This window comes from Pinus tabuliformis, chromosome 9 (assembly GCF_031772625.1).
Source record: "Pinus tabuliformis cultivar Carrire ecotype Pingquan chromosome 9, CPIR1, whole genome shotgun sequence".
In the NCBI taxonomy this organism is placed as follows: domain Eukaryota; kingdom Viridiplantae; phylum Streptophyta; class Pinopsida; order Pinales; family Pinaceae; genus Pinus; species Pinus tabuliformis.
The window spans coordinates 200,945,275-200,967,458 of NC_142307.1; positions in this window are offsets into that span (position 1 = coordinate 200,945,275).

Genomic DNA, 22,184 nt, shown 5'->3' on the forward strand with positions numbered 1-22,184 from the left:
GCCTAATCCCTGCAAGTGGTTTTTCCAGAAGAACTATTATACGTAAGCCGCAAGGTTGCGTGGTTCCCTGTACCATATTGTATATATAAGGTACGCATTTCAAGTTTTGTATTCTATAACACAAGATTTTATATGTAGTTTATACGTGGGATGTATTAACTTCTTTTCTAGTGTTCCTATTTATGTTTACAGAACTTGGGAGATTTCTTCTTTGGAACTTTATGGTTGGTCCGTTCTGACAGGTATTGGTTCTCGAAACTGGCATATAGGTTAGGTTTTTCCACCTGCATTGTGCACTTATCAGTTTCCTTTCCCATTTTGGCCTTAGGATCGACCCCACCAAGTTATGGTGTGGAACCTTCTCATTGCTTAGAAGTATCATGACTTGTGTGGTAGAGCCTACCTTATCATGGGTGCCCTAGTTAGTACCTTGTTGTCACTTGGCACTCATGCTGATTTTTTGTCCCTAGGCTCGGGAGTCCTCTGTAGTCCCACCATGACTTATGTGATGAAGACTCATTCCTCTTTGCTTCTTCGCTTCATTCTGGCCTTATACCCTAGAGGCTCCTTTGTGTTGAGTTGTACTACTGCATTGCATTTTGACCATTTGCACCCTTTTGGCCTTAAGCCGGCTTCACTTGGACTCATGTTTAAGCCAACTTTTGACCATGACTACTGCGAAATCAAACTTGCATGCCCTTGCCTTTTGCAACTTGACACACCTTGATCCATGGAAGGAACACACCTTTGAGTGTCTTTGACCAGTTTTCACCTCCCTGCATTGAGCATAGGAACATTCCAATCCCAGGAACTAGATCATTTGCTTCATCGACACTCGTTCTTTCCACTGTACTATAGCATTCTTTTATTCTTTTTCCAGCTTAATAGAAAAAGACAAAAAAATTATATATTCCAAAAAAGAGCGGGAACGGGACAATATTTCCATTTATTGTTGGCAGCTAGAGTCAGTCGTGTTTCCCTTGAACAAAGCACTCAAAAACAAAGTCTCCTCCATTTTGGAGGGATTTAGTTTGACTTAGGTACGCCTTAACCTTGTTATTGAGTCAGTTCTCCCCCGATTGGTTATCTCTTCCAATCATATGGAGGGTTCGTTCGTGCCTCCTGCATGACGAACTTATATGGAGTCATCATATGCTACCACATAGTCACATTGAGTCGTGCTTTTGTTCAAGGGAAGTTAGCCTGAGTCGGCCTCTCTGCGGTGTCTCTTGACTCATTTTTCAGTCAGCCATCCCTGGTTTTTAGTCATGTCTATCATCACATCAGCTATATTGGTCCTTTAATCGTGCCAGTTTGAGAAGGTCCCCATTGACTTCTTGTTGGCGGGTCTTGTCCTTATCGACGACAAAATCTTGCTTTGAGGATAGACCTAGAGCTGCACCCTGGCCCTATTTTCATTATTGATAGCTCACCTTGTGCTCAGCATCGATCAGTATCATGGGTCTTTGACTGAGTGGTCTCCCTTGTGTTCGACATCAGCTTACATTATCACACATTGGAATTCGTGTAGTACCTTGGTTTTCATTTGACCCTATTGGTGGATACCTCGCCTCTATGTCAGCTTTCATTATTGGTTGGTTCAGAGGATTTTTGTCGTGCGCTAGTCACATCTTATGTACACTGGAAATGTACTTCAATCGGGTTACTACATCTTTTTCGTCTGATTCCTTCCACATTATTGGCCTACGGGTTACACTCGCGCTAGATTGATGAAGGATGCCTTAATGCCTTCCTTCTAGCAGATCTTTCCCTATCGACTTCGACTCATTGCTCTGGGGAAAAGATCTAGAGTCCATTTGGTAGTACCTTGGGGTTTGCAGTCATTAGTGGCAGATCCTTCACTATCAATAGTGGGAAACCATCATTGTCTCCTAATTGATAGATTCTTACAGGTGTTCAACTTCAGCTCATCCATTCACACTTGTTAGATTGTACTGGGTACCTTGACGCTCATTATCATTATCGGTGAGTAGTCTCGCGTTTGTTAACGGTATACATCAATGACCGGTGATCAAACAATTTCTCACATGGTCGACTTCAGATCATTTATTCCCATGGTGTAGAAATGTACCACGACGGTCGGTGAAGGCCTCAGGTTGCATCAGCATTCATTGGTTCACTTGATAGTTGCTCCTGTCGTTGTTAGTTGATACCACCCCACCTTATATGTTTCAATCATTCATGGTGACATTCTATATGCTGGCACCTGAGTTTGCAGTGTAGCACCATCCTATTCCATCATGTTCATTTGTACGTTTTGTGATCAGTCTTTGATATCAATGATCCAGTTCATTCTTCAGTATCATTGACATTCTTATATGTGATATTCAGACATGTACTTGTTCGATCGTGATTAGATGATCCATTGTGTATTTTCCAGTTCTTTATACTTGTATACTTAGTGGATCCGCTTGTACTTGATATGCATATATGCTCTACTTTCTCTGAGCATGGGTATGCCTGCCTCAGAAAGTGTTTCTTTCTGATCTCTTTTTGTGGCTTGGTAGGCTGAACTCTGGTGAAGTCTGTTATCTCAAAATCAGGCCCTGGAAGGCTGCAGACTAGGAAGACTTCAAGTAACTATTTCAAACCTACTTTAGGCTGAGGTTTAGCCTCCCCAACCTGAGAGGGCTCTCTCAAAGGATTAAAGGTTTTTGATTATGATCAAGATGGCTAACTCTTGTGAAACAACTAAGAAATGAAAATGGTGGAAACACAACTAACAAGTATCCATTGGGCTTATGGAGTCATATATGATTCAGTATTAATAGCAGGGTTGGCTTTGCATAGAAGTCAAGGCATTCAGATTTCAACACACCAAACACATAGAAGGCAGTTTATGAGTATATGAAGGAAATTAGAGCACTGTAAGCGATTTCTAAGTAATCAGATACTCATAACACTGTAGATAACATGAAAAGACAACAAAAGAAACTCATTACATTGAACTCTTTATGATTCTTGAGAAGCATAAGCCAGTACTGTATTACCAAAAAAAACAGAGTCTTTACATAAGCCAAATATCAGAGCTTTTACTTATAAATTTCCAACCCTTGGTACATTGCTCTTTCTCCTATATATAGAGTTCTTTTAGAAAGCTAAGATTCCTCCTCCAACATGAGGGGAACTCGAATTCTACTTCTTATGACACCTATTCAAATTTTAACTACCTATTAAATGTAACAAACTGCTACTAGACTTTTTAGAGATCTAAGTCAAATAGGAGTCTAACTCCATATCATGCTAATAATAGCCTTAATTACAATCATTCTCGTTCTTTGACAAGTGGTCTTTTTTTAGTTTGGCTGTGGTGGATGTTCGAAGCTCCATACTGGTCCTCAATGTCACATCTTCTCCATTGCCCCTGAAAAATAGGAAACTGCCCCTGTTTATCTGCCTTTGGTTTTCCTCAAAGATATTCGAATCCAATGAACCATGCCCTTCATTTTTTATTATACAAAATATATCAGAATGCCACATCCTTGATGTGCTGTCAAACTTTTCCATGTGTGAAGACAAAAGCTCCTCCAAGCTGTCTGACATATCTTGGACTGTAGTAAATGTGATCACTTTATAACAAAAAGTTTAGAGTTGGTTTCAAATATATGTTTCCTCCACCTATCTTGACCTTGTTGAAAGTTGATACCTTTAGATGATCCCTTGAAGATATTCCTTTTTCAAAAAAAATTTCCCTTTGTATTTCAAAATCGGTTGACTGAGTTTAGATTATGTAGCTTCAGCAGTTTCGTAGCGCGCTATGAAACTGTTGTGCATTAATCATCATCTTCAGCAGTTTCGTAGCGCGCTACGAAACTACTGTATAATTCCAAAAACACAGTTTCAACCCAAAATTTCGCTATTTTGAGCCTCTTGCTATTTAAACATCCTTTCAATTTCTCCAAAGCTTTTCAAGATTGAGTGGAAATGTATGATTCTTCAAGAAAGATTATAACAAGGAAAACCATCAAAATTTGAAACATAGCCTTACTTGATGTGTGACTCCCTTAAGGAAATTCTTTCTGCTGGCTTAACTGCATCTTTAAGTCTTCAATTTGTTTCTTCGTGACTCTGATCCTAGCTCTCAGGTTTTTATTGACCTTTCTGATGAATTGTGCTTCCTTTATTGCAGGGACAGTCCAGCTATGGAATTGAGCATTACAATCAACCACCTCGGGTATTTGAAATGTTTTGTCCTCCCACCGAGCATGCATTTGGTTAAAATAAGCCTCCTTAATTGCAAATTTCCTGGAGACTTTCTTCAATCTAGAAATTTCAAAGCTTGCCAATTCCAACCTCCTTTTCAACTCTTCCACACTATCTTCTTCTTGAATGGCAACTGCTTTGCCTTTATCCTTTCCTTCATGAGGCTGTGTTACCTCCCCTGTTTCATCTGCTCTTGGTAGTACCTCCTGTATTTGTTTAAAATTCCTCGTTATTGGTCTCCTTGGCTTAAATACAAATTGATCAACCTGATCATCAAACTTGAGTTTTTTTTAGGCTTTGACTCTCTTAGCCTTGTCTTTTCCTGACTCTATCAAATCTGCTTGAACCAGGTGTTGTAGGGAAAAGTATCCGACTCGGATGACCCTAACCCACTCTAAGGGTGACAGTTCCTTAGCAAAAACTGTAAAACAAACTAATGAAAGTTTACTTCTTTATGAAAGCAAAAGAGAATGGAGGAAGCACTAACCGTTGCCTTGCGCTTAATGTCGAATCCAAACTCTCCTCTTTGGCCACTTGCTCCTAGCTCTTTGTCCTTCTGCTCACCCAGCTGCGATGAGATCCTGCAAAACAACAAAGAAGGAAACTACAAGAGGCATGCAATCATAACTGGTTCATGGATTAGTGTAAACCAAACATGCAATCATCACAATACATAATTGAAACAAGAGCACATAGAAGAACCTCAATAGCTTTTATTAATGAAGAAATAAAGGTTCTGAGAGGATTACAACCATTGCAGGCTCCAACCCAGCAACACCTCCCAGCAGAAAGAATTGCCCTTCTTCACCTCTCTCAAACAATCACCCAATAACTCAAGAATGAAACCAACAGCATATCATTACTTTGCACCAAATTCCAGCCCCCTGAGCTCATAGGAGAGAGCTCAATATATAGATGAATTGAGAAAGGATGAGTCAGCTTGCAACTGATGTGTAGCTGCCTTGTGTCCTCTCTCTCTTCAGTTAATCTTCAGTTGATCTTCAGTTCTTGAGTCCACTTGGTGAACCTTGCTTCCACTTGGAGAAACAAAGCCTCTGACTCATCACAAGGCGAAATACCTGACCCAAGTGTCATTTTTGGAAGATTCCAAAGCAATGACTCACTGTGCCACATGTCCAAACTCGCCCAACGCAGGTGGGCTTTGTTCTACCTGCTTTGCAATGCAGGTACACCATGGAGCAGTTGTGTTTCAGCGCAGAAGCCTAGTGGAGCACCTGCTTTGATTTCAGGATTGCTTGTTTTTGAGTGTTTTCAGGTGGAGAACTGATCTGAGAGCTGTTGGTTTGCTGACCTTGTTCCTCTAGGGGTAGGAACATCATGTTTAGGGAACTTTGGATCCCTTGGATTATTGACAATTCATGCTTATTGCTGTAAGGCACAAAATTGTCTATAACAATGCCCCCTAAAGTATGAGGTCGTTTATCGGGTGAAATGCTTTATTGAGAGGATCCGAAGTTCATTCAATCTGCTGAGAAGTGTCCTGTAATAAGATACAATACAATACATTATTTTTCATACATTTTTCATGATCTAGCTGAGGCGGGCATTCCCATGCTCAGCTTTATAAATACATTTTGGTACATAGAACAGACGATCGTCTGATGCTAGACTGATAATTCTCTGCCGAATTTATCATCCTTTGAAAAGGATGATCATCTGTTGCAATGATGTACATATCAAATGTCTTTATGTCCTGAATATATATCGCAGCCCGGATGGATGAAACTAGATCCAGGGTCTTCAGTCTCTTCCGATCTTCACTCGATGTACAAGTCGATCCATGTGAGAATTTCTTGAAGTCGAACATGGAAAGACATCGCTTGATTACCGGTCAATGATGTAAACCATTAACAAGCGCGAGAGGAATCACCGATAAGGATGATGACCCTCAAGGTACGGCAGTACAATCTACATGGTGGGAATAAAGGACTTGGCATCGACCACCATGCAAAATCTTCTGGTCGAAGGTCATTGATGTATACCTGTCGCCGGAAGTGAGAAACTTGCCATTGAGGCATGCAAGCTTCAAAGTACTGAGGGGGGTGTTCCTAGATCAACTCCTTGGATAATGAGCTGATGTCGACAAGGAGCGATCCGTCAAAGGAGGGCCTTAATGAATCCCACATCAGTGACACGGAACGGAGCTAATGATTATGATGAGGTGAAAACAAACTGTGATGTATGATTCAGGGTGGCGGTCATGAAGTGGATGAAGGATAATGTATGGCAGTGGGTGGAACACGGTTGAATCTTTACAGAACCACATCTCTTGAACATATAACGACACTGATGCGATGGATTGGTAGCATTACCCCAATGGTGGATGGTGTGGCGAGGACCATGATTCTGCGACCGGTGAATGAAACAACCCAACCCGATGTGCTACGGAGGACAAAGTGTCATGTTCAAGAGCGACTTGCTACCATTAATGCTGTGAGGTTCTCCCAATTTTTCCCCAGTCATTGCTGACCAGTACCTCTTTATTTTTGTCAAGCTTGAGGAGGATAACATATGCTTGTTCTATAACCTGCCCTTCGGGCAAGCCCATCGCTATGTTTTAACGAGCCTAGCGATAGGGAAACTCGTTCTCGTCTAAAGACAAGTTTGCCGCTATTTAATCATTTTAACGAGTCTAACGACAAAGAAAACTCGGTCCTTTTCATTTTTAGAGAGTCTGAAAAGGTACGAAAAGTTAACTCCAAAATTCCTTTTTCGTCATCTAATCCCTTAAGTCCGAAAAAGTTTAAAACAATACAGAAGGGATGAATTTTCGGTTGCTTTAACGAGCCGAACAAACAAGCGCTCGATCTTTTTGTGCAATAATCCCTCAGGTCCAAAAAGATTAAAATCTAGAGGAGGGATAGCTTTCCGGTCGCTTTAACGAGCTGGAAGGCCAAAACTCGACAAACTTTTCATATTTTACGAGTCAGTGAAAAGAGCTCAAAGAAGACTCGTCTTTTGAGGAACGAGTGATGAACAGGGATAGCAGCAGATTCCAGGTACAGGTTGGAATTCTCCAATCACGGCAGTGTCACAAGGATGGCTAAGTGAAATCACTCTTCGCAGCTGTTCCTCAAAATGGGTAAACAAACATATGGAGGTGAACGATTGGCCAAATGAACAGATGGAGGTGATGGCAATAAACACGACCAAGGGCTTTTAATATGGCTTTCAAAGGTTACATTTCTCGAGGTTGTTTACCGGTTCATTTTTCTGGATGAGCTTGAACTGCTAGGGAAAGATTGCTCACAATTTACGTTTATTTTTTAACGAGCATGAACTTCTGCACAAAAACTGCTCGATTCTTGTGTTTATTTTTTAACGAGCATGAACATTGCTAAAACTGCTCGAATCTTGCGTTTATTTTTTAACGAGCATGAACTGTGTGCTAAAACTGCTCGATAATATGTTTGCATGCCCCCAGCATAATAACGCAAATCGAGGTGCATGCCCCCCAAGCTTCATTGCATTCAACTTTGTTGGTTGGAATGAAGGTTTACCATTGAGATCTGGAAAGGGGATCGTTTCATTTTTTAATGAGGTTGACATAGTAAAAGAACTATCCTCATTGCCCACTGTATTTACAGTACTCGATAGAAAATCGAAAACTGAAAGATGATAAAGGGTATTTTGAGTATCTTCCCCACAACCCGGGAGAAGGGAACGATGGTGGGAATCATTCCATGGTGCCCCGTCAATTACCATTGATTGGACTATTCCTTTGTCGGTTCCATGCACTCGCGACCAAGGACTTAAAGGGGTGCCATATTCTCTAGACCTATCTATCCAAACGCTTAATGAGCGTTGATTTGGGGTTGCCCCCCAGGCCAAGAAAATTGATTGCTACAATACTTCCATTGGGCTTGGGGACAAAACCTTTGCATGATCCATGCTGATATCGTTTTCTGACATCTTTTGTGCGGAAGATATCATATTGCAGGTTCCTACTGTCGCCACTTCTCCCACAATGAACGTTGGCGGAAGGGTGAAAGTTCCCATTAATGTAGGATCTTTTAGTAGGCCTAATCCGATATTTTGAAACGAATGGTCGCTTCCATGGATCAGAGGAACGCTTCCTGTAACTTGTGAACCATTAGGGAGGAAATTTTGTTGGTCAATGATCGTAATCCCTCCTTGAAAGGGGAATGCGATTTTCCTAAAATAGGTCGACACAACAGCTTCCATGGCATAAATCCATGGTCTTCCCAGTAGGATGTTATAGTCAAGATTGCCATCGATGACTTCAACATCTATTTCTACTGTTTTTCCCCCTAGTTCAACTTTCAAGTTACTAAGGATACCGTAGGGGGTATATGTCCTTCCGTCGAATGCTTTTAATGTTGTCGATGATCGCGACAAGGTTGGAGATCCTAAAGTTTTCCAGCAACTCATCGACATAATACATGTCGATGCCCCCTCATCAATAATTGTTCGATGAACAGTTTTGTTGAGGGCTTTCACTTGGACGAGGAAAGCTAGTTGAGCTGGTAACTGAGGATCATATCCTTTGTGATCAAAGGATACAAGATTGGAATCTTTAGGATCCACCCCACCAATTGCTGATAACAATGCCTGCCTTTGGGATGGGCAATTTTGTAGTACTTCAAGAGTCGACATAGCAGACGGCGATTGCGCCAAATCTTCCACTATATTATAATGTTGTGCCGCTCTGGCACGAGGATTAAATGTCGACTTGTGTACTACTCCCTTTGGCGGTTTTATTGTTAATTCATGTGTGATGGGGGGTACAACTTCTGCCGAAGTTGTTGTCGAACTGCTAGGTTGATCTTTACCTTTATCGTTCGACACCTGTGGATTCCCGTAATCTTTGTTCCTTGTCGAAATCAAAGCATCATTCTGTTGCTTCGATATCGATAACATAAGCACTTGCGACGGTGAAGCATTTCCACTACCAACCAGATTTTTTCCTCGATCGGGAAACGGATCAGTTAACACAGCTGGAGTTTGCGAACTCTTTAAGAATCTTTTTAGATCAGCTTTGTATGGACATTCTCTCGTCCAGTGATCCTCATCACATATCTGACACCCATAAGGTGGTTTCCTATCTCGAGGAGAGCTTGAAGAAGTTTTTCGAGGGGATGACTCTCCTTGTTTCTTCTTCTTCCCTTTGTTTTGATTCTTCTTGCTTCCTGGTTGATTGGTTTCTTTGCCTTTATCTGTCGATACGGCATTTACTTCCGAAGCAAGAACTTCTTCATGCGCATTTTGATTCGAATCCTTACGGGCCTTCTTTTGATTGGTCCTTTTTGGATTCGTGTTTGCCGTGCCAATCACGCCATCACCGGCATGAGAGTCACTATTTGATTTAGGAGGAGGAGGGATTGAAAACTCTGGTCTAGGGGCGTCTGGTATTTTGTCATAGAGCGTGCCGGACTGAGTATATACTAAGTCCAAATATTGTGCACGAGCGATAACCTGCTCTTCTGTTACGACCCCCCCCTTTGCCACATCTTCCGTTATGGCCGGAAGTAACGACTTTATAAACCACTCAGCTAAAAGCTGATCAGGAACGTATGTTTTAACCATTCTTCGTCAACGTCGCCACTCATGTATATGATCTGATATATGAGTTGCGGTTGTCTGTTTGAAGTTGGTCAATATCTCTGTTCCCGTTTCATACCTTATTGGTAATTGAAAGTGGGTCAAGAATGTTGTGGCAAGGGAGCCAAAATTGTCGAACGAAGCTCTAGGCAATTCTATATACCATTTTGCCGCTGGACCTGTCAATGTCCTCTGAAAGAGGCGAAGCCTTATCGAATCGTCATTCAAAGTGTTCGACGAACACCATAGATGAAATGTCATCACATGATTCGACGGGTCTTCACCTGGATTTCCATTGAATTTAGGAATGTCGGACGGGAGTTTGTGTGGAATCACTGGCCACCAAGGGGCGTAAGCAATTGGATCGTTTGTTAACCGATGTAAATCAGGCAACTCTAAAGTTGCCACGAATGGTAAATGCTGGTTCAAGTTAGGTGAAGCGTAACCAGGATACGATGGAATCGCCTGAACAGTCGGTCTTTGCATACCAGCATAATGGAGTTGATGTTGGTATGATGAATACGGTTGATGGACTTGGCCACTATAAAGTGGTTGATTTTGACCATTTTGAATATATGGTTGTCCAGTATTTGCAAATATTTGCTGTTCAGAACCTTGGTACACTTGTTGGAATTGCGGCTGTTGGTATTGCATTATCCACGGTTGCGACACCATGGGTTGTTGCGCTACACTAACCATTGGACCAAGATGTGGGGTAGTCGTACCCAACTGTACTTGTGTTGTCCCACCAGTAGGTGATTGTGGTTGGGTCGCAGGGTCAAGTGGCTGTTGCATGAGAACCTGAGCAATCTGAGGTTGACACACAACAGGCATTGTTTGAACTTGCGACACGGTCACAATAGCCGGTGTAGTTGGGATGTTTGTCACAGGTACACACTGTTGCATAGAATATACAACTCTCGGTGGCTGGGATAGCACAGGTACCCAACTACTCGTTGTAATTCCGCCATAACTTGAATAAGGTTGAGAGCTCCCGTATGGGTACTGCCCCCCATACGGTAGCAACCCAGAACTCAAGGCAACTGCCTGCCTTGGAGGACTGGATGGCCTAATTAGATTCCCAAAAGGGTCAATTTGATGAGCCTCACCATGAGAGTTACCAGACATTACTCCGGAACAAACAGGAACAGACCATACTGTCGAGATAGTCTCTTGATGGACTCCTTCTAGCGACTGCGAGCTAGTTGGGACAGATGGTATGCCGGCGAACATTGTTGGATTTGCAGCAGGTAATTCTGCCGTCGCCGTGTCATTCGACACAGTCCTAGATGTCGACGGTTGTTCAGTCATTTTTAGTCTATCCAATTGATCACCTAGTGATTCTACAGGAACTTCCACTGGTGATGGACAAACTTCTGTTGTAGCAGGAAATAGAGTGACCCCTACTCCAAATTGAATTGGAGTGGATACTTGCGGTTCCTCTATAATTTCCTCTATCGCAATCAGACCAGGTGGAAGAGGAAGACCGTCAGGTCCGTAAAAGATTTCCGGTGCCGAAGAAGGGGTTGTATCGACCGCGACGGATGTTTGAGGAACAAAACTCTCTGGACCAGTTACAGATGGAACTGGTTCAGTCATACGAGTATTTTCCCCCAGACTAGGATCAGTATTACTGTCCCTCTGTGGTGATTGAACTTCTTCTATTGAGGCAGGGTTTCCAGAAATGTTTGGAGTGAACAGAATCTCAGATGTTGTTGGAACGCTTGTTCTAACTTTTAAAGGAGATTTTGAACTGGTTCGACGAGCTCGCTTTGTCCGGATTGTTTTCGATTCCGGAGACAAAGACGGTTGACTCGCAAGCCTCTGAGAACGACGGATATTCAATTGACTTTCTTCCACGATTGCGGATTACTCGATCAACTAAAATATAAAGGGGAAAATTTGTGTTTCCGATTTGAATGAATTTTATTAGACGCTTTTAAACATAACTTTGCTTTTTCATGTTTTAAGAGTCGAGAAAAAGCTAAAGATGACTCTAGTCGCCTTCGATGTATTAACGAGCCCGAAGTGACAAATGCTCGGTTGGACCTTTTCAGTTATAGAGTTTGAAAAGGGCCAAAAGAAACTGCTCTGGAGATCTAGGCAGAGGGTGTGCCAAACCTTTCGCGAAACCACAGAATACGTTTTACGGTACGGGTGGTCGATCTTCGTGAATGCTGTGTTCACTGCATCGCGATCAGTAGGGCGGCCGACACGGCTTCCTATGGATAAAGGATAATTGCCTATAGGGGTCTCCCAATATATACTCGACGGTACGTGGGAGCACAAGTCCGTATTAGTGCCACCGACTCTCAGGAGGAATCACCCACCTTCGTAGAGATCGACAGTCACTATGTTTAACGACGCCGGAACACGTCTCTACCTAGACCTCTAGATGTTTGCGTTATGTTTCAAATGCGTTGTTAGGTTCATTCAGTATATTTTAAGTTGATCTTTTTAAAGTTTTCCTTTCAAGGTTCACCACGAGATGTATATGACAAATTCCTAAATGCAGCCTAAGATGAGAAGCAAGCTTTTTCAAATCTTTTTGACTGATGAAAATCTTAACTACTGAGAGAGAAAGAAGGCAAATTCTTTTCACACAGTTCATACAGCACAAACTAATGCACTTTCTCCTAAATCATCATGCAAACTTTTTTCAAATGCAAAAATGCACAATGCATGTATTTTCTTTTCCCTTTTTTAATGTGGATGGATACAAAAAGAAAGTGGTTATATAACTTTGATTTCGATTTAAAGCGAAAGTAAACAAGCTTGTCCACAATCAAAAGACACCTTAAGATTCACTTGCTTAATCACTGGAAATACATGAAATCAAACCATACGAACGAAAGTAAAACGACTAACCAGCTATGGACAGCAAACAAGCTAACTCTTTAGACCAGCAAAACGCCTAACACAGGTTCAGATCTAAGAGGCCAAAAGCATGACTAGTTTACTTTTCGTTATGGGAAATTGTAAATGAGCAAGAAATACAAAGAACAAATACAATTTCGTTATATAACAGAGGCAGAATGATGGCAAGTAATATTGGTTTCAAAACAGGCACAAGACTGACACCTAGCAGCAAAACTAAGTGAAAACAAGCAAGAGAAAGGAGGAAACCCCAAATGCACTAAGCAAATTTGGGTCAACGCAGGCTCTGCACAGTCAAACTGGCTCTCAACGCAGGTAGCCAGTTCGGGACCTGCGTTGCAAAGCAGGTAGCCTGTGTACTACCTGCTTTGGAAAACGAGAATTGCGTTTTCACAGTTTCCGGGTCATAATTTTCTCAAAAATGCACGGTTTTTGCTCAAATCAGAAGCATTCAGTCAAGCATACTCAAAGGGATGATTAAGAAGGTGCAAAGCTATCACTAAGAGCTTACAAGGATCCTTGTAGATCAGCTTTTCAAATCATGAACTTGCTCAGAAATGAGCTAGAGTAGCCGCCCTCTACTTCGCTTTTGATATAGTCAAAAGCTTTTCAATTTGGTACTCTTGTTCAGGAAATGAATAGCAAAATACTACAAACACAATCAAACGGATACGATCCCCAGTGGAGTCGCCAGTTTGTTGTAGGGAAAAGTATCCGACTCGGATGACCCTAACCCACTCTAAGGGTGACAGTTCCTTAGCAACAACTGTAAAACAAACTAATGAAAGTTTACTTCTTTATGAAAGCAAAAGAGAATGGAGGAAGCACTAACCGTTGCCTTGCGCTTAATGTCGAATCCAAACTCTCCTCTTTGGCCGCTTGCTCCTAGCTCTTTGTCCTTCTGCTCGCCCAGCTGTGATGAGATCCTGCAAAACAACAAAGAAGGAAACTACAAGAGGCATGCAATCATAACTGGTTCATGGATTAGTGTAAACCAAACATGCAATCATCACAATACATAATTGAAACAAGAGCACATAGAAGAACCTCAATAGCTTTTATTAATGAAGAAATAAAGGTTCTGAGAGGATTACAACCATTGTAGGCTCCAACCCAGCAACACCTCCCAGCAGAAAGAATTGCCCTTCTTCACCTCTCTCAAACAATCACCCAATAACTCAAGAATGAAACCAACAACATATCATTACTTTGCACCAAATTCCAGCCCCCTGAGCTCATAGGAGAGAGCTCAATATATAGATGAATTGAGAAAGGATGAGTCAGCTTGCAACTGATGTGTAGCTGCCTTGTGTCCTCTCTCTCTTCAGTTAATCTTCAGTTGATCTTCAGTTCTTGAGTCCACTTGGTGAACCTTGCTTCCACTTGGAGAAACAAAGCCTCTGACTCATCACAAGGCGAAATACCTGACCCAAGTGTCATTTTTGGAAGATTCCAAAGCAATGACTCACTGTGCCACATGTCCAAACTCGCCCAACGCAGGTGGGCTTTGTTCTACCTGCTTTGCAACGCAGGTACACCATGGAGCAGTTGTGTTTCAGCGCAGAAGCCTAGTGGAGCACCTGCTTTGATTTCAGGATTGCTTGTTTTTGAGTGTTTTCAGGTGGAGAACTGATCTAAGAGCTGTTGGTTTGCTGACCTTGTTCCTCTAGGGGTAGGAACATCATGTTTAGGGAACTTTGGATCCCTTGGATTATTGACAATTCATGCTTATTGCTGTAAGGCACAAAATTGTCTATAACACCAGGGGAGATTCTTCAATGTCAATGGCTTGCAGTAAGTCATTTAAGTCTCCCTTTGAAACAGGGCTTTCTTCAATAATAACTAATTTGCCTTTTTCTTTAGCTACCTGGCTCCTAGTCCTTCTTCTTTGAACTCCTTCACCTGTGCTTGATTCATGTGCACCTTATTTGACCTGAGCTTTCTCTTTAAGGGACTGCTGGGGTGTATCCTGGATAGTCAGTGGCTTGGTGAATTCTCTTACTTGTTTCCTAGCCTTCAACTTTGAAAACCTCCTGGATCTTGTTTTTTCCTGATGACCAGTTGTTGTTGGAAGATCTTTTGCAGCTTGGAGGACTAAGACCGGTCTCGTTCTTAAAACCAAACGTGAATATGAATGTGGGCCAGTCCCTACCTACTCTCTGGAGTTCATACAGAACAATCAACTTAATTAAACCGTGGTGAAACAATGAGGTCTCACAGGCTTCTTTCCTTAGCTGCACCTTATCACACATTTTGCTTAAGCTACGAAATAAGTAAAAAGGTAAATCAATGGATATCTTTCCTGTAAAATGTAGCAGAAGCTTAAAATGATATGAATACACCTTATTATATCTCCCTTCACAAGTAAGGTATCTTTGTATATAGGTAAGCAGATTGGCATATGAGTCCTTGACATAATTTCTAGGCACATACTTGTTTAAATCTGAGTCAATGTACTCCGGCTTCAGAAACTCTTTGCAGGGAGTCATATCAAATTTGAAATTCTTAAACCAAGTTTCTTGTCCCCTTGGAATCTCAGTAACTGTGGATATTACCTCTAGTGAGACTTGCAATTCAAGCATCCCAACCTTCGAATTCAGCCCTGTGAAATTTAAAGAAAATTCCTTGGTGATTTGTGCATGACCTCCCTGGAGTTTCTCACAAAAATTCCAACATCCAACCTGCTTGAATGCATGCTCAACTTCTTTGTTTTTCAAGACAATGTCTACACCTTCAGACTTGTTTCTCAAGCATCTGCCTGATCTGTGGTCTTTTCTTTCTGCAAATCCCTCCATGAGACTTCAGCGTAATGGAGGTTTGAAATGCTAGCGCTGCTCAAATTCAATCTCTGCCTCACTTGAATGGCTGCCTCGCTTGATAACTACCTCGCTTGATAACTGCCTCGCTTGATAACAATGCATTCAAATTGAAAACTTGCAGACTTGTTCCCCATGCAACGAATACAATCATCATTAAGACTGTGAATACCTGGCTTTTCTTGGAACTTGCAATCCGTGTGTACCAAGGTACCTAGCGGCTGTAATGATGGAGATAAGCGATTGGACATGATATGTGGAGTGTATAAGCTGACAATGAATGATGCAACCATAACTGAACTTGACAGATTTGACAGTTAGGAAAGATCTGCTACGGATTGCACGAATCTCCGATTTCGTAGCGCAGTCAGTGTAAATTTTGAATTATGCGCTACGAAATCACCTAAAACATGTTGCGCTGTGAAACTGCTAAAAAGGATTTATGCGCTGCGAAAACACTTCAAAATGATTTATGCGCTACGAAATCACCTAAAGAGCTTTGTGGCACATAGTAACCTTTGAACAAAACTGACACATGGTTATGAGACCGGTGATGAATGAGAATGCATAGTTGACTCAAGACTCCTAAGACTCAGACTCTAAGGCAAACAAAAATCAAACTTAGACTAGCACCGACCTTTACCATCAAACTAATGTGAGAAATTTTGGCATTAGAATTCTTAAGTGATAACAAAGTCCTTCTCAGTTTTTGACAAATTTCCTTTCCATGTACTTGCTTAATACATTTCGGCCATCATGTACCCCACTCGACCTCATATATTAGGGGGCATCTGTTATAGCTCGAAACCTCACTCTTGATGTTTGTGATGTTGCACTCATGGCCTATGGAAACCCCTCCTTCCAGACCTGGTCCAAAATTTAAAAAACAGTGTTTTATTCCCTATACGCAACATTTCCCTGAGCTAAACACTTGTGTATGTGGGTCTGTGTATACCCAACCCGCGTATATGTATTAAAACACTTAAAAAAATAAATTTCCTTAATTTCGAGTGGAGATAATGGGTTTTACCTGCTGATTACCTATTAGTGCCCATGGCCCAACTGTTCCCAATGAATTCCCAACTAAAAAACTACTTTGGGAGAAGTATAAAAAGGCTTCAATGGGAAGGCCTAAGGGAGGAGAGAAGAGAGAGAAAGGTTACTATGCTGAGATTTCCCTGACCAGGTTTGAAGATCCTAGTGTCTCCTGCACTTCCCCCATGTACAGGAAACCCTTGTTTCCTTATGTGATGATGTCTATCTACTATTTGAGATATCATGGAGTAAGTCATGGAAGGAGTTTGTTAAAGGCTTGAGACTGGACGAATCCGGAGGACGGTTCCACTTGGAGCCTGCGAAAGGATGAATAAAGTGAAATTATTCCTTTCTATACTTTACTTGTCTATAATAAAAGAAACACTTGTCTTTGTTCCTGATATAAATCTTCTTCATGTTTATGATATCCATGTTATCATTCATATATGAATGGTTGTTTAATTGCATAACTAACTACCTTTCAATATACTATGAAGATGATTTCTTTATGATGTTTAGTCCATATACTGCTGTACTTTCTTGAATTGATCGTTTTGCAGGTTGAAGGATCAAAAGGAACTCTAAGAGGGTTTGGACCCTGGCAGGATCTTCTCAAACAAAGGACCCCCAGGTATGCCCCTTATCGTATAGTTTTCTTATAATAGCGTTATGTTAGGCCCCTATACTACTAGTGTAACCCCTTATTGTTATTAGTACAACCCACTTATTATATTGATTTACCCATGTAGTGCCCATATTGTTACTATTGTGCCACATAGAAGCCCACTATTGTTATTATTGTGCCCTTACATTATTATTGTTATGTTGGCTTTGATTATGTTATGACCCCTTAGACTCCTATATATAGAAAGGAGGTCTTTTCATTTGTATCATCCAAGAATTGTTCATTTATGTAATGTAAAGGAGGTTTCCTCCCCAAAGAGGCTGAATTCTAAGGCGTTGACCTATCTTTTCTATCTTTTCTTGAGCTGGTTTCATAACATTTGTTATCAGAGCTTTGGATTCTAGGGTTTTGCTGCTCCAAACAGGTCATCGTGGAATTTTCGCTATAACTTTTGTTCTGTGACGTTTCAGAAGTTTAAAAAAAAACCCATTTGAGAGGAATTTGTGCTGAACCTCGGGTTTGAATTTCAAAGCTTTTCGTGCTATATTTTCGGAGATATGATCTGAGGAAGTTGGTCTTTTTGTAGACTCCTGAATTACATTCCAAACAGGTGACCTGGGGAAAATCGTCATAACTTTATCTCTGAGGATCAGATTGAAATTTTGTAAGAAGGTACAGAAACAGGACAGACTGTAGTTTGTTGTATGCATTTTTTAGATCCAAAGGTTGAAACAGTGACTCGTGGCATGTCGTACAAGTTCGCTCTACTAAACTAGTCTATAATCAAGTCACTGTGGGAGATTTCGCGTAACGCTTCCTTGGAGAATCCAATTTGGGTCAGACTTGTGGCATTGGAAAGAGCACACAGAGGGCTACTAAAGGTTGAAATTTCAGGACTTAAAGATCTAAAAGTACAGAGTTACAGTCATTTCAAGATTGAGCTCCTAAAATCAAGAAAAAGCAAGATGAGGAAGTTTGATGGCAAGGATCCGGTAAATTGGATACTTTAGATGGAGCAATATTTTGACCTACATGGTGTACCACTGTTACAAAAGGTATCTATTGCATCTTCATATTTAGAACGGGATCAATTTTTATGGTATGAAGGGCTTTGTTCTCGTAAAAAACTTGTTACGTGGTCAATTTTCACAGAGGAAATGATAGCACATTATGAGGATACAAAGAGCAACACCTTCTTTAGAGAAACACCACAACAATTGGAAAGAGTAAAAGGGCTTTGTGACATAGTGGAAATAAAAATTATGGAAACCAAGAAGCATACCCCTCACAACTATAAAGGTGGAAGTGTTGTTTCTCCTAGCCTTCCACAACCTACAAGGGTTACACCACAACAATTGGAAGAAAAGAGAGAAAAAGGGCTTTGTTACAATTGTGATAGCAAATGCACTAAAGGTCATAAGTGTGCTGAGAGGAAATTATTTTACATAGAATATGAAGAGGAGGAAGAAAAGGATCAAGAAACATCAAAAGAAGAAGATATATGCCAGGACCCCACCCCAAAGAAAGAAGAAATGAATCAGACCATATCTTATAAGGCATTGGCAAGAATTACCAATCCTCAAACTCTCAAGATAGAAGGACATATCAAGAAGAAAAAGGTGCAAGAAGTGAAATATCACATTGAGAAAGAACAAATGAACCCAACCATATCTTGTAATTCATTGGTCAAAATTACCACTCCTAAAACTATCAAGATAAAAGGACATATCAAGAAGAAAAAGGTGAAGGAAGTGAAAGATAACATCGAGAAAGAAGAAATGAATCCAACCATATCTTGTAATTCATTGGTCGAAATTACCACTCCTCAAACTATCAAGATAGAAGGACATATCAAGAAGAAAAATGTTCAAGAAGTGAAAGATCACATCGAGCATAAAGAAATGAATCCGACCATATCTTGTAAAGGATTGGAAGAAATTACCACTCCTCAAAATCTAGAGATAGAAGGATATATCAATAAGAAAAAGGTTCAAGTGGAGAAAGATCACATTGAGCATCAACAACAAATTCTCCAACTTTTAAAGGATAACACCACTTTAGTGCAAAATCAAAGGAAACAACAGGTAGATCAACATCGTAGTGAAAAATGTTTTGATGTAGGTGATTGGGTATTTTTACTGCTACATCTCAAGCAAGCGGAAATGTTGGCAATACTACATGCACTTAAAAAATGGAGACCTTACCGAATGGGAAGACTCTTGAAGGATGAGGATGTGGAAGCATTGTTTTGTGCTATTTCTATTATCCAACCAGATTGGATAAACGAAGCAAGGGATGAATGGAAGAAGGATGAAGAAGTATGGCCATTTATTCAAAAGTTGCAAAAGATCCCAATTCAAACAATATTGCCAGAAATTGAAGAAGAAGGAAAAATCATATTGGAACTTGGAGTAGTCATAGAAACAAGAACCCGACAGCTATGAAATCGATCAATTTCAGAGTATCTCATTAAGTGGAAGAACTTACCTGCTGAAGATTCCACATGGGAGGACAAGAATTTTATACAGAAGCATCAAGAACTACTCAAGCGTTGAGGACAACGCTTTTTGAAGGAGAGGGGCATGTTAGGCCCCTATACTACTAGTGTAACCCCTTATTGTTATTAGTACAACCCACTTATTATATTGATGTACCCATGTAGTGCCCATATTGTTACTATTGTGCCACATAGAAGCCCACTATTGTTATTATTGTGCCCTTACATTATTATTGTTATGTCGGCTCTGATTATGTTATGACCCCTTAGACTCCTATATATAGAAAGGAGGTCTTTTCATTTGTATCATCCAAGAATTGTTCATTTATGTAATTTAAAGGAGGTTGCCCCCTCGAAGAGGCTGAATTCTAAGGCATTGATCTATCTTTTCTATCTTTTCTTGAGCTGGTTTCATAACACGTTATGGCTATATGGAATGTGTGTTTCTCTGTATAGACAACCTCCGATCTGCTAGGGTGTCAACACAAAGAACCTAGGGGAATTCATCCCTTAACAGCATTGACGAAGTTTACTTCATCTGCATTCATGATTTGCCTATAGCATTTGTTGACCACTACTGGTCAACTACCCATGCAGTACACCCCCCTTTTCTTTGCAAGAAAGGGGCAGCACCTGATCAGCGTGTCCGTGTCATCCAGCAGTCATCAGCAGCTTGATCAATCTAATTGTAAACCCAGTCTGCATGTATGAATTGTAAATAATCTTAGCAGACATGAGTCGTGTATGTGTATTGCCTAGGTGGACCTAACTTTCTAGTGGTAATCTACGTCCCGGAAGGTTTTTCGTCTCACCGATCCATGGATCGGCAGAGTTTTCCTTCAAACCTGACCCCAAAGCCGGGATGGATTTTGTCATTAGAACTTTAGGAGAATCCTAGTATGTTGATCTGCTAGATTATAGTTGTGTCGCAGAACTGGGTGTTTTGTGAGGATCTGTATTAAGTGGGTTTGTCCCCTTGAGATGTAAATTGTAAAAGGTCATCATGAAATGTGTCTTGAGGGTTGAAAATGTTTTAAATCCCCTCGTGAGTCCTAAGTCCTAGGTCCTAGGTGATGTTTCCAAAGGCTTAGTTCGATGATCCATTTAAAAAAATGAAATAAAATAATAAAATAAATAAAAATTTTAAAATTTTAAAAATGAAATAAATAAAAAATAATAAAAAATTTAAAAATTTAAAAATTTAAAAAATAAAATAAAATAATAAATAATAAAAAATAAAAAATAAAAAATTTAAAAATTTTAAAAAAATAATAATAAAAAATTAATTGAATAAATCGACGGATGAGATCAAGAGATGTCTTGATCCTCATCAACAGTCGAGATCATTTCTACATGGATCATTCGAACTAGCCGTTGGGATCCTTTCCTTTATATAGGGTCTTAGGTGGTCATTTCGATTCATTCGATCTGTGAGTCTGATACTGAAGAAGCTCTCTTGTAAATCTGTTTCTGGTTAATAAAAGAAGACTTTGGGGTCCATATCTTGCTGGTGTTACTCTCTTAAAATGCTGTGAGATTGTTTCATTTTCTGCATATGTTATTTTCAGCCGTTAATAATAGCTTTTTGTAGAGTATTGTGAGCACAGGTATCTTGTTCACTTGTTGGGGTTTGGGTGCTGTTAGGGTTTCTGAAGTAATGGCAGGTATCTCCATTACTTCCTGAGATCTAGCAGCATTTTTGCCCTCTTTATTGACAGTTGTTTTGAGCTGTGCAGAAAACATCATTGAAGGAAATTTTTTGGGCGTTCGGGGAAGTTCTCGGCTGAACCAGCCAACTCCCGCAAGCATTTTGTGTTGAGCCCAGTTGGATTTGATCCTGGGTCTATCATTCGGTTTATTTTTTCTAAGTTTACATGAGAGATTTTCTGAAGTTCTTCACAGTGAAAATCTGAAATTTCTGTTCTTAAAGTATTTTCCGTGCTTATTGCTGAAATCTGGCTGTTAAGGGGTCAAATCTGTACATTAAATTAGCTGATCTAGGGTTTCATATTTTTGCTTTATGCAGCTTTCACTAGGGTTTTGGTTTTCTTTTCTTGTATTTGCAGCAACAGGGTTTCTTTTCAGGGTTTTTTGAGCTTGTGCGTGATCCTTCTTGCTGTTGAAAACCCTTGGATCTTCATCTTTACGCCGTCAAAGTCCTGGTGTAAAGCATAAAGACGCTGCAATCAACCTGAAGCCGTGCCAAGATAAGCCCATAATCATTCAGGTTATCGTTCCATTCATAAATATTTCAGGAGTCAAAGGTTAAAGCCATCGTTGGGTGCATTGTGCGCAGAGATATCCAAATTGTAAATGAAAATGTCTGCTGCGTGATTGGTCTGGTAAGGATTGGCTATGTTTATTGTCTATTTACAAACGCTCAGCCGCTTTCTCCTCCATTTGCTGTCAGTGTCCTGCTCAATCCACCGTCCAAGAGCTGGAAAACGCACGTGTTATCAGTTATCTGGCAAGATCATGAAGGCTGCATACTTGTAAATGGTGGCGTGAATTTTTTCCAGTGTCGAAG